Source organism: Mustelus asterias, chromosome 4 (genome assembly GCF_964213995.1).
Source record: "Mustelus asterias chromosome 4, sMusAst1.hap1.1, whole genome shotgun sequence".
Taxonomy (NCBI): domain Eukaryota; kingdom Metazoa; phylum Chordata; class Chondrichthyes; order Carcharhiniformes; family Triakidae; genus Mustelus; species Mustelus asterias.
The window spans coordinates 144573450-144586964 of NC_135804.1; the positions used below are offsets into that span (position 1 = coordinate 144573450).

General features: G+C 46.0%; 1 protein-coding gene across 2 annotated transcripts in view; it reads left to right on the forward strand.

The window, feature by feature from the left end:
- col4a5 (collagen, type IV, alpha 5 (Alport syndrome)) overlaps positions 1–13515 on the forward strand; it is a 267143-nt gene that overhangs the window by 114676 nt on the left and 138952 nt on the right. The window lies entirely within an intron of this gene.

Consider the following 13515-nt stretch of genomic DNA (forward strand, 5'->3'; position numbering starts at 1 on the left):
TGGTATGGAAGGGCTTAGTTATGAGGAGAGATTGGGTAAACTGGGGTTGTTCTCACTGGAAAGACGGAGGATGAGGCGTGACCTAATAGAGGTGTATAAAATTATGAAAGGCATAGATAGGGTGAACGGTGGGAAGCTTTTTCCCAGGTCGGTGGTGACGTTCACGAGGGGTCATAGGTTCAAGGTGAGTGGGGGGGAGGTTTAACACGGATATCAGAAGGACGTATTTTACGCAGAGGGTGGTGGGGGCCTGGAATGCGCTGTCGGGCAAGGTGGTGGAGGCAGACACACTGGGAACGTTTAAGAATGATCTCGATAGCCACATGAACGGAGTGGGAATGGAGGGATACAAAAGAATGGTCTAGTTTGGACCAGGGAGCGGCACGGGCTTGGAGGGCCGAAGGGCCTGTTCCTGTGCTGTATTGTTCTTTGTTCTTCTTCTTCTTTGTCCTTCCCTGGTCTGGCCTACATGTGACTCCAGAACCACAGTAATGCGGTTGACTCTCAACTGCCCTCTGAACAACGGCAACTAGGGATGGGCAATAAACGCTGGCCAGCCAGCGATGCCCATGTCCCACGAATGAATTTTTAAAATTCACCTTTCAGGCACCCACATTGAGGGATGGCCCGCGGTGAAGCTGCCACCTGTAGAACCACAAGTCACCAAGAATCTGGCAGCGGGTGAGAAGAGGAGAAAATTAAGATTTTTTAAATTGGCAAATCAACAAGCCCCCCCCCCCCCGCCCCCATCCCCCATGATGCATCAAACCTGAGGGCTCAACACCCTTTACTTTGCGTTCACTGCATACTTTTAAAGAGTTGTGGCTTTGTTTCTGCACATACACAAGTTGGAAGTAGCGACTCAAACTAGTCTGTAGAAATGTCGAATGCTCTAGTTGTAGGCGGAAAGTTTTGTGGAGTTTCAGCAAGGCAGAGGACATTTCCCTGCAGGGACACAGCAGGTGGATGAAGCTTTTGGGAGGAGTATTGTACCGCCCTCTGGTGGACTGATTATATTTTACAAAATCATTGTTCATAGGCCCAGGCATCACCCTTTTTTGTTTTAAAAGTGTATTTATTCGTGTCACAATTAGGCTTACGTTAACACTGCAATGAAGTTACTGTGAAAATCCCCTAGTCGCCACAATTCCGGCACCTGTTCGGGTTACACTGAGGGAGAATTTAGCATGGCCAATTCACCTAACCAGCATGTCTTTCAGACTGTGGGAGGAAACCAGAGCACCCGGAGGAAACCCACGCAGACACGGGGAGAATGTGCAAACTCCACACAGACAGTGACCCAAGCCGGGAATCGAACCTGGCCTCTGGCGCTGTGAGGCAGCAGTGCTGACCACTGTGCTGCCGTGTCACCCTGCTGATTGTGCAACCTTCTGTTAGCTTGCACTTTTGCAAGTGAATGTCAGAGCTGCTGGATGAAGAAAGGTTAAGGGTCATTCATTTCATTCGGATTATTATTCTGATACTGACCTGAAATGACGATTATGGACATGAAGGCAAATCGTCCAAAAGCCTGTTCAAAGAGGTAGCTTTCAAGGAGTGCCTTAAAGGAGGAAAGCAAGGTAGAGAGGTGTAAGGAGGGAATTCAAGAGCTTGGGATTTAGGAAACTGAAGGCATGGCCACCAGTGGTGGAAATATTAAAATTGGGGATTCTCAAGGCCAGAATTAGAAGAGTGTACAAGGCTTGGAGGGTTGTGGAGCTGGAATCACAGAATCAGAGAATTATTACAGGGCAGAAGGAGGCCATTCAGCCCATCATGTCTGCACCAGTTTTCCAAACGAGCGTCATGACTTAGTGCCATTCCCCTGCTTTTTCTCCGTACCCCTGCACATTGTTTCTACTCATGTTATCATCTAACGCCCTCTTGAATGCCTCGATTGAATCTGCCTCCACCACACTTCCAGGCAGCGCGTACCAGAGAATGAAGGAGAGTACAGAGACCGAGGTGAGGAGGGATTCAAAACCAAGGATTGGAACTTTCAAATCAAGGTGTTGTTTAACTGGATATCAATACACTATGTGTTCATATGTGCCAATATATTTATATAGTGTATCACAACGTAATCTTATGAATCGAGTTAATTTGCATCCTTCAGTATCTCACCCACTGGCCATCCTTACTTGTGGGGTCTGGATAGTGTGCGTAGGGTGGCTATTTCACCATGAGGGACTTCACAGCAGAACCCAATCCTGCCCTCGCTTGTTGAGACATGCTCTTTCCAGCACGTGTCAGTAGGACAGCGAGCGAGCGTCGGAACCTCAGGCTGATCCTTCCCGGCTGAAGCATCGTCCAGCTCCTATTATTGGTTCTGCCCAGGATCAGTCAAAGTGAGCATCATCTGGGATCAAAGCTTAGACTATTCTGGAGTGAAGTGTATCAGTAGCACCCACCGTGAAGTAAGTCCTGATTCAAGCTGATTTTGAAAAGAAAAAGTGAATTGGTAAATGTGAAATCAGTAAGGAAATACTACAAATAAACAGCAGACACATCAGCATCTGAAACCAAATAGCAAAAATAGATTCACATAAAAAAACTTTCATCATTACTGAAGATAGTAAACCATACAAATTCAGAGCAGGAGTACACCTCTCAACCCCTCAAACCTGCTCCGCCATTCAATAAGATCATGGCTCATTTGACTGCAACCTCAACCCCACATCCCTCCCTCCCCCAATAACCTTTCACCCCTTTGTGAATCAAGAAACGATCTAACTCTGCTTTAAAAATATTCAAAGTCTCTGCTTCCGCTGCTTTTTGAGGAAGACAGTTCCAGAGATTCATGACCCTCTGAGAGAAAAAAACGTTCTCCTCATCACTTGAGACCTGTGAACTAACTAGCCAAAAGATAGAGAGAGAGGGAACAGGTAAAAAAGATCTGTGTCACCAGTGTTAGTGTGTCCACCTCCCTGTGTGCAGCAGCAAGTCTGTAAGGATTCACTGACCAGCGGCAGGGGGATTGTGCTCGATAGTGGGAGTTGTTTATCACAGGAAGACGAAAATGCTAACAAACAGTTCTCACATGCAGAAAGTCTCGGTGGCTCACACAATAACAGCATATAAAGAATAAAGAACAGTATAGCACAGGAACAGGCCCTTCAGCCCACCAAGCCTGTGCCGACACATGACACCTTTCTAAACTAAAGACCTTTTGCCTCAACGCAGTCTGTATCCCTCTGTTCCCTGCCTACTCGCATGTATCTATCAAGATGCCTCTTAAACATTGCTATTGTATTTCCTTCTACCACCTCCTCTGGCAATATATTCTAAGTAAGAAGTTTGCTTCCGCTGCTTTTTGAGGAAGACAGTTCCAGAGATTCATGACCCTCTGAGAGAAAAAAAATGTTCTCCTCATCACACGGTGGGCTGAAGGGCCTGTTCCTGTGCTATACTGTTCTTTATTCTTTATATGCTGTTATTGTGTGAGCCACCGAGACTTTCTGCATGTGAGAACTGTTTGTTAATCACATCAAGATCACGCATATCGACACAGACATCAAGTTTCTACAAAGATGCAAGAAAGCAGATAAACTTCTTACTGTGTTTACCCCAGTCCAACGCCGGCATCTCCACATCAATATATTCTAATACATTCTCGGCACTTACCACCCTCTGTGTAAAAAAACTTGCCTCTCACGTCTCCTTTAAACTCTCCCCCTTTTATCTTAAACTTATGTCCCCTGGTAATTGACATTTCCACTCTGGAAAAAAGACTCAGATTCATCCTATCCGTGCCTCTCATAATTTTGTAAACTTCCATCAGGTCACCTCAGCTTCCGACATTCAAGTGAAAACAAACTAAGTTTGTCCAATTTCTCCTGATAGCTAATACCCTCTAAACCAGGCAACATCCTGGTAAACCTTTTCTCTACCCTCTCCAAAGCTTCCACGCCCTTCTGGTAGTGTGGCGACCAGAACTGTCTGCAATATTCCAAATGTTGCCGAACGCAAGTCCTATACAGCTGCAACATGACTTGCCAACTTTTATACTCCATGCCCTGACCAATGAAGGCAAGCATGCTAAATGCCTTCTTGACCACCTCATCCACTTGTGTTGCCACTTTCCAGGAGCTCTGGACCTGTACGCCTAGATCCCTCTATATGTTAATGCTTCGAAGGGTTCTGCCATTTACTATATACTTCCCTCCTGCATTAGACCTTCCAAAATGCATCACCTTGTCCGGATTAAACTCCATCTGCCATTTCTCCGTCAAAGTCTCCAGCCGAGCTATATCTTGCTGTATCCTCTGCCAATCCTCCTCATTATGGGCAGCTTCCCCAATCTTTGCGTTGTCCGCAAACTTACTCATCAGACTACCTACATTTTCCTCCAGATTATTTATATAGATTGCAAACAACAAAGATCCCAGCACTGATCCCTGCAGAACACCACCGGTCACAGATTTCCAGAACACCGGTTAAAGTCCAACAGGGTTATTTGGCAGCACAAGCTTTCGGAGTGCTGCTCCTTCATCAGGTGAGTGAGGACTTGTGTTCATCTTGGAGACCCTCTCCACTTGGAGTCGGCAGTTGGCGGTGTCACCACCAACTGCCGGCTTGTGAAAACTTGTGCTGCCAAATAAATCTGTTGGATTCTAACCTAGTGTTGTGAGACCTCTTACTGTGTTACTCCAGTCCAACACCGGCACCTCCACATCACAGATTTCCAGTCAGAAAAACACCCTTCCACTGCTAGTCTCTGTCTTCTATGACCAAGCACGTTCTGTATCTGTCTAGGCGGCTCACCGTGGATCCCATGTGACTTCACCTTCCTGTATCAGCCTGCCATGCAGGACCTTGACAAAGGCCTTACTAAAGGCCATGTAGACAACATCCACAGCCCTGCCCTCATCAATCACTTTTGTCACTTCCTCAAAAATCTCAATCAAGTTTGTGAGACACAGACTCTTCCACACAAAGCCATGCTGCCTGTCGCTAATAAGTTGATATTTTTCTAAATGTGAGTATGCCAGAGATCATGTCATCGACTTATCCGATTTGGAGAGAGTGTATTTAACAAGAAAAAGAGAGAGAATGGAAAAAATAAGCCTGATTATCAAAGGTGCTTTTCAGTTTTCCCAGAATGTCATTGTGAAATCGTTGAATCCTAACCCTAGTACTATTTTATTACAGTTTTAACATCACTTACCTTAAACTAAGCAGCTCACTACCTTTCAAATTTTCTTCTTTATTCTCACTTGTATTTTCCATCCCTTCTTTTGCTTGTGACAAACCCAAAAAAGGTAGCTTTAAATTAGAGATCAGGACCTCTGAGTTTGGGAACTACAGTTCCCAGATGGCCTCAGCAGTCTCCGTGCATACACAGTCTGGGTTTTTCAATGATCAGTGAAGTTAAAAGTAACGAGCAGAGAAAAGGCTCCAGATTAAAGCAACAGAGTTGCAGGGAGCAGACTTTGAGCAAAATGGGCTTGAGAGAAGCCAGAAGATCCAAGCAGACTTACTGTAGGCCTTTGGGGAAGTGGCATTCTGCTTGGCACAGTTACATATCTGGGAGTGCGTGTAGAAGGTGAAGCTTGAATGCATGCGGGAAATCCAGGGGAAAGAAATATTGAGAAGAGGGGTTGAAACCCTGGAGTCGGTTCCTTGTTGAAGATGTCTGAGTGAAAGCATTGTCTGGGAGAGAATTCCAAAGCACGCAGTTTGAGTGTGGAGATTGGGAACCCTCTTGAGAAAGAGTTTGAGTAAAACCAGTTGGCTTATTGTGACAAACATCTGGAGGGAGGGGGGGGAGGGCGGGGAGCGGAGGGGAGAGGGCGGGGGGGGGGGTGGAGGGCAGAGGGGGGGGAGGGCGGGGAGCGGAGGGGATTGATGACTTGTGAAAAGGAAGAGGGAAGCTTATGTAGGGATGAGGAAACAAGGTTCAGATGGCTCGATTGAGGGTTACAAGTTAGCAAGGAACGAACTGAAAAAGGGGCTGAGGAGAGCTAGGAGGGGACATGAGAAGTCCTTGGCGGGTCGGATCAAGGAAAACCCCAAGGCTTTTTACTCTTATGTGAGGAATAAAAGAATGACCAGGGTGAGGTTAGGGCCGGTCAAGGACAGTGGTGGGAACTTGTGTATGGAATCAGTAGAGATAGGCGAGGTGATGAATGAATACTTTTCTTCAGTGTTCACCAAGGAGAGGGGCCAGGTTTTTCAGGAAGAGAAGGTGTTACAGGCTAATAGGCTGGAGGAAATAGATGTTCGGAGGGAGGATGTATTGGCAGTTTTGAATAAACTGAAGGTCGATAAGTCCCCTGGGCCTGATGAAATGTATCCTAGGATTCTTTGGGAGGCGAGGGATGAGATTGCAGAGCCTTTGGCTTTGATCTTTGGGTCCTCGCTGTCCACGGGGATGGTGCCAGAGGACTGGAGAGTGGCAAATGTTGTTCCTCTGTTTAAGAAAGGGAATAGAAATGACCCTGGTAATTATAGACCGGTTAGTCTGACTTCGGTGGTTGGTAAATTGATGGAAAAGGTCCTTAGGGATGGGATTTACGACCATTTAGAAAGATGCGGATTAATCCGGGATAGTCAGCACGGATTTGTGAAGGGCAAATCGTGCCTCACAAATTTGATAGAATTTTTTGAGGAGGTAACTAGGTGTGTTGATGAAGGTAGGGCGGTTGATGTCATATACATGGATTTTAGTAAGGCGTTTGATAAGGTCCCACATGGTCGGCTTATGATGAAAGTAAGGAGGTGTGGGATAGAGGGAAAGTTGGCCGATTGGATAGGTAACTGGCTGTCTGATCGAAGACAGAGGGTGGTGGTGGATGGAAAATTTTCAGACTGGAGGCAGGTTGCTAGCGGAGTGCCGCAGGGATCGGTGCTTGGTCCTCTGCTCTTTGTGATTTTTATTAATGACTTAGAGGAGGGGGCTGAAGGGTGGATCAGTAAATTTGCTGATGACACCAAGATTGGTGGAGTAGTGGATGAGGTGGAGGGGTGTTGTAGGCTGCAAAGAGACATAGATAGGATGCAAAGCTGGGCTGAAAAATGGCAAATGGAGTTTAACCCTGATAAATGTGAGGTGATTCATTTTGGTAGGACTAATTTAAATGTGGATTACAGGGTCAAAGGTAGGGTTCTGAAGACTGTGGAGGAACAGAGAGATCTTGGGGTCCATATCCACAGATCTCTAAAGGTTGCCACTCAAGTGGATAGAGCTGTGAAGAAGGCATATAGTGTGTTAGCTTTTATTAACAGGGGGTTGGAGTTTAAGAGCCGTGGGGTTATGCTACAACTGTACAGGACCTTGGTGAGACCGCATTTGGAATATTGCGTGCAGTTCTGGTCACCTCACTATAAGAAGGATGTGGAAGCGCTGGAAAGAGTGCAGAGGAGATTTACCAGGATGCTGCCTGGTTTGGAGTGTCGGTCTTATGAGGAAAGGTTGAGGGAGCTGGGGCTGTTCTCTCTGGAGCGGAGGAGATTGAGGGGAGACTTAATAGAGGTTTATAAAATGATGAAGGGGATAGATCGAGTGAACGTTCAAAGACTATTTCCTCGGGTGGATGGAGCTATTACGAGGGGGCATAACTATAGGGTTCATGGTGGGAGATATAGGAAGGATATCAGAGGTAGGTTCTTCACGCAGAGAGTGGTTGGGGTGTGGAATGGACTGCCTGCAGTGATAGTGGAGTCAGACACTTTAGGAACATTTAAGCGGTTATTGGATAGGCACATGGAGCACACCAGGATGGTAGGGAGTGGGATAGCTTGATCTTGGTTTCAGATGAAGGTCGGCACAACATCGTGGGCCGAAGGGCCTGTTCTGTGCTGTACTGTTCTATGTTCTATGTTCTATGACAAATCTACAAAATTTGCTTTGGTGGCATCTATCACTTGGTTTTGGAGTGTGGTGTGTCCGACCACAGTTGGCCGATTATTTCACATATAACACACGCTTATCCTGAATAATTAAGTAGAAGGTAGATAACAAAAGAACAAAGAACAGTACAGCACAGGAAACAGGCCCTTTCGGCCCTCCAAGCCTGTGCCGCTCCTTGGTCCAACTAGACCAATCGTTTGTATCCCTCCATTCCCAGGCTGCTCATGTGACTATCCAGGTAAGTCTTAAATGATGTCAGCGTGCCTGCCTCCACCACCCTACTTGGCAGCGCATTCCAGGCCCCCACCACCCTCTGTGTAAAAAACGTCCCTCTGATGTCTGAGCTATACTTCGCCCCTCTCAGCTTGAGCCCGTGACCCCTCGTGATCGTCACCTCCGACCTGGGAAAAAGCTTCCCACTGTTCACCCTATCTATACCCTTCATAATCTTGTATACTTCTATTAGATCTCCCCTCATTCTCCGTCTTTCCAAGGAGAACAACCCCAGTCTACCCAATCTCTCCTCATAGCTAAGACCCTCCATACCAGGCAACATCCTGGTAAACCTTCTCTGCACTCTCTCCAATGCCTCCACGTCCTTCTGGTAGTGCGGCGACCAGAACTGGACGCAGTACTCCAAATGTGGCCTAACCAGCGTTCTATACAGCTGCATCATCAGACTCCAGCTTTTATACTCTATACCCCGTCCTATAAAGGCAAGCATACCATATGCCTTCTTCACCACCTTCTCCACCTGTGTTGCCACCTTCAAGGATTTGTGGACTTGCACACCTAGGTCCCTCTGTGTTTCTATACTCCTGATAACTCTGCCATTTATTGTATAACTCCTCCCTACATTATTTCTTCCAAAATGCATCACTTCGCATTTATCCGGATTAAACTCCATCTGCCACCTCTCCGCCCAATTTTCCAGCCTATCTATATCCTGCTGTATTGCCCGACAATGCTCTTCGCTATCCGCAATTCCAGCCATCTTCGTGTCATCCGCAAACTTGCTGATTACACCAGTTACACCTTCTTCCAAATCATTTATATATATCACAAATAGCAGAGGTCCCAGTACAGAGCCGTGCGGAACACCACTGGTCACAGACCTCCAGCCGGAAAAAGACCCTTCGACCACTACCTATGGCCAAGCCAGTTCTCCACCCATCTAGCCACTTCTCCTTGTATCCCATGAGCCTTAATCTTCTTAACCAACCTGCCATGTGGGACTTTGTCAAATGCCTTACTGAAATCCATATAGACGACATCCACGGCCCTCCCTTCATCAACCGTTTTTGTCACTTCCTCAAAAAACTCCACTAAATTTGTAAGGCACGACCTCCCTCTTACAAAACCATGCTGTCTGTCACTAATGAGATTGTTCCGTTCTAAATGCACATACATCCTGTCTCTAAGAATCCTCTCCAACAACTTCCCTACCACGGACGTCAAGCTCACCGGCCTGCAAATATGTGCTATCTTTAGGTATAGTTGCAGTGAAGGAATAATGTAATCTGACTCATTTACTGGTGTTTCTACTGAAATCCTTCCAACCTTTTTGGCGAGTGCAATATAGTTTATTTTGTTTTGGTTTAATAAATGTTTTATTATTTGTGTTAACAGTTCATCAGCAGCTCCTGTCAATCTGTTCACTAACTGCCCTTCACAGTTTCTAAAGATAAAGTTCAATCTATCAAGCCAGGCTCCACTCTGCGGTCTGACGTGCCCAGTGGTAACATCAGCCGAGGTCGTAACACTCTCCTTTCTTTTCCCTTCCCTCCTCTGTTCACTTTTATTCCTTGCCTTTCTGTCTCTCTTTCCTGTCTTTCAAAGGCCATAGAAGCTACAAAGCTGTTGAAGTTACAAATGTTGTTATGTGATGTAGAATTCAGTGGGACAAGTATTAGCAGCTGTAGTTAACTACTTCTTTCAATATGTTACATTTAATTATAGCTCTCAGTGCTGTTAGTCCAGGTGGGCAATTATTAGCTTCCTGAGTGGTTTTTTTGTTGGCAAGTGTTAGGGATGCAGAGGATAAAGATTAACCCCTGGATCTGCTGATGTGCTACCAGGTTTTCCATATTAGTTGAACTGTCCAATGTTTGTGTGTTTATAGAGTCATAGAGGTTTACAGCATGGAAACAGTCCATTTGGCCCAACTTGTCCATGGCGCCCTTTTTTTTAAAACCCCTAAGCTAGTTCCAATTGCCCGCATTTGGCCCATATCCCTCTTTACCCATCTTACCTATGTAGCTGTCTAAATGCTTTTTAAAAGACAAAATTGTACCCACCTCTACTACTACCTCTGGCAAATCGTTCCAGACACTCACCACCCTCTGTGTGAAAACATTGCCCCTCTGGACCCTTTTGTATCTCTCCCTTCTCACCTCAAACCTATGCCCTCTATGTGTGACTATATCCTAAAACATTCAGAATGCACAGATAATATAAAGTTGAGTGTTTCCATCCTAGTGGAACTGCGGACTACTCCAAAATGGGGAAGGCAACCAACTCTTTAAAGTTTATTTTAAAGTTTATTTATTAGTGTCATAAATAGGCGTACATTAACACTGCACTGACATTACAGTGAAAATCCCCTATTCGCCACACTCCAGCGCCTGTTCGGGTACACTGAGGGAGAATTTAGCATGGCCGATGCACCTAACTAGCACGTCTTTCGGACTGTGGGAGGAAACCAGGGCACCCAGAGGAAACCCACGCAGACACGGGGAGAACGTGCGGACCCAAGTTGTGAGGCAGCAGTGCTCTAACCACTCCGCCGCTTGTGGCAGCAGATGCACAGCAATGCGCGAAGCACTCTGTTGTTAACTCAGTGATCATAAGGATAAGTAAAGTGGGATTGAGGATACACTTGAAATAGAGTGTGGAAATCCTCGATTCTTTGAATTTAGGGATGTGCCACAGTGTTGGTGAGATGGGGCAAAGGGGGAGTGCGGAGAAAGCTTTCATCTCGATGATTTGGTAATAGATCTGATGTGAGGATGGTCTTGTGGCTCAGTGGGTAATGTCCCTTCCTCTAGGCAAGGAACTCCAGGTTCGAGTGCCCAAGAAAGGTAGATTCCTAATGTGATCAAACATGTTGAGTATCAACCTGCAATTCCTCTCAGAATGTGCCAACAACAGGTTGTAAGAGATTCCTGGTCAGGAATGGATGGAAAGAAAGTTGGAGCCTCCAGCAATGATAACCATAGCTCCGGATTGCAACATGCATGTAAAAGTGCATGTTGCCACAGCAACCCGTACTCCTTCAGTGAACATCAGCACCACGTGGGAATCGCTTGCCCTGGAACGCACAAACTGGAGAAGCATTCGCAAAGGCACCACTGGGTGGAGCATTTGGAGGCCAAGCACAAACCGCGGAAAGAGCACGCAGAATCTAGAACATTCCACCCACCCGCCTCATCAAGAACCATCTACCCCACTTGTGGCAGAGTCTGCGGCTCCGGGATTGGAGCCACCACAGAACCCCATCCACCTCCGGAGTGGAGCCAAGTCGTCCTCGACCCTGAGAGACTGCCAAAGAAAGAAGAATTGGAGTGGTAATGCTCTCTCTGTCCACTGGATGGCACAATTTTGCACACCACCTGACCCCTGACCACGGGGAATGCGAGTTCATGGGAGAAGTAACCACTTGACATTTTGTAAGACGGTCAGTCGAGTTCTGGAAACATGAGCCTTATTCGTGTTACCAAATAAAGGAAAGTATTCCCTTCCCTCGACCAACATCTCTCACTAATCAACACAATAGAATTAGACGGACGAAACATGGTTTTATGAAAGGGAAAGCTTGTCCAACAAATCTATGAAGGGTTTTCACAAGATCTGCTGCACAAGATTAGGGTTTATGGGATTGGTGGCAATATATGAGGGTTGTTTAATGGACAGAAAACAGAGTAAGAATAAAGGGATCATTTCCAGAGTGGCAGGATGTAACCAGTGGAGTGCTGAGTGCTCACTTATTTCCAATCTATATCAATAACTTTAATGAGGGAACCCAGTGTAATATATCAAAAGTTTGCTGATGATTAAAAGCTAGGTGATAAAGTAAGTTGTAAGGAGGATACAAAAGATCTGCAGAGAAATAAAGGTAAAGTCGCCACAGTGCCAGATGACCACAGACTGCTCTCTCATTCAAGAGGGAGAGCTGACTGGTGCTGATTTAACCTGAGGAGAGGCAAGGTTGAGAAGGCGGGGCCTTCATGAATAACCTCATCTGGTACGGGAATTGAACCCGCGCTGTTGGCATCGCTCTGCATCACGGACCAGCCGTCCCGCCAACTGAGAGGATTTAGACCCGTTGGTGGAAGTTGAGTGCAGATGTAATATGATGTGGGGAAATTGTGAAATTATCCACTTTCACAGGAAAACTAGAAAAACATTTTTTTTTTAAGTGAGAGGCTAGTAAACATTGGTAATCAGAGAGATTCAGGTGTTCATGTACCCAAATTACAGAAATATAGCATCTGGTACATTAGCCTTTAGTGCATTGTGGTTGAGTGTAAGATGTAGGAACTCCTGCTGCAGTCAGATAGAGCTTTACTCAGACTACATCTCAAGTATTCTGTCCAGTTTTAGGCTCTTTGCCCAAGGAAGGTTATACTTGCCTTAGAACAGAGGTTCAGTGCTTTGATTCCTGGGATGTAATGGTTGTCCTATGACGAGCAACTGAGTAGAAAGCCCTACATTCTCCAGAACTTGGATAAATGTGAGATGAGCTCATTGAAACATATGGGGCAGGATTTTACAGCCTCGCTCAGGCGAGACTGGAAATTCCCAACTGAGGGCAATGGAGATTTCCGTTGTTGGACACTGGCCCGCACTCGTGACGGACAAGGTGGTAGAGTTCTGGCCATAAAGTTAGAGGACTTCACAGAGTCAATACTGAGAGATTAATTCCTCAGGCTGGACTATAAATCACAGGATAAAGGGTGACCATTTAGAACCAAGATAAGGAAAAGAATTCTTCATTCAGAGGGTCGGTCCCACATTATACCAGTCAGTGACCCTCCTTTAAAACCACTTCGTTGGTGCTGGAGCGCATTGACATCTCTTGAGGTACTGAAAGGCGCCACATAAATGTAAGTCTTTCTGCGTGATTGTGACTTCCAGTAACTGCCGAGTGAAACTGAGCTGATGACTGTGTGCTAGCCTTCAGATTAGTGCTGGCTGGATTACTTTCCCTCTGACACTCTGCCAGCGTTAACTATCCGGGCTCTGCAATTAAAAACAGCCACTTGAGTCCCCGAGTGCAGTTGGCACTTGCAACGAGGGGCGAGAGTATAAGGAGCGTGATACAGATCAACATCCAGGATTGTTTTAAGGCGCTCAGTTATTCTGTCAATCCATTTTTGGCATTGAACCATTTGTTGTCTCGGTATCCGCCCATCAGGGGAATCTCTGGCCGTTTGTATTGCCATACAAAGTCAGTAAGACCGCAAGTCTTTGCCTAGCGTAAACTGACCGATATTTGCAAAGGAACCACACGGACAGATGAGTGAAGGGTTCTGATTTTGTCTAACAGGAATTAGTTAGCCAGTCAAATCAGTTATACGGTAATGATCATTGCATGGGAGAACAGAGTTGATGGAAGTGAGAAGGTCAGCCTCGTTAGGTACTTCTGCAATGTCGATTAAACA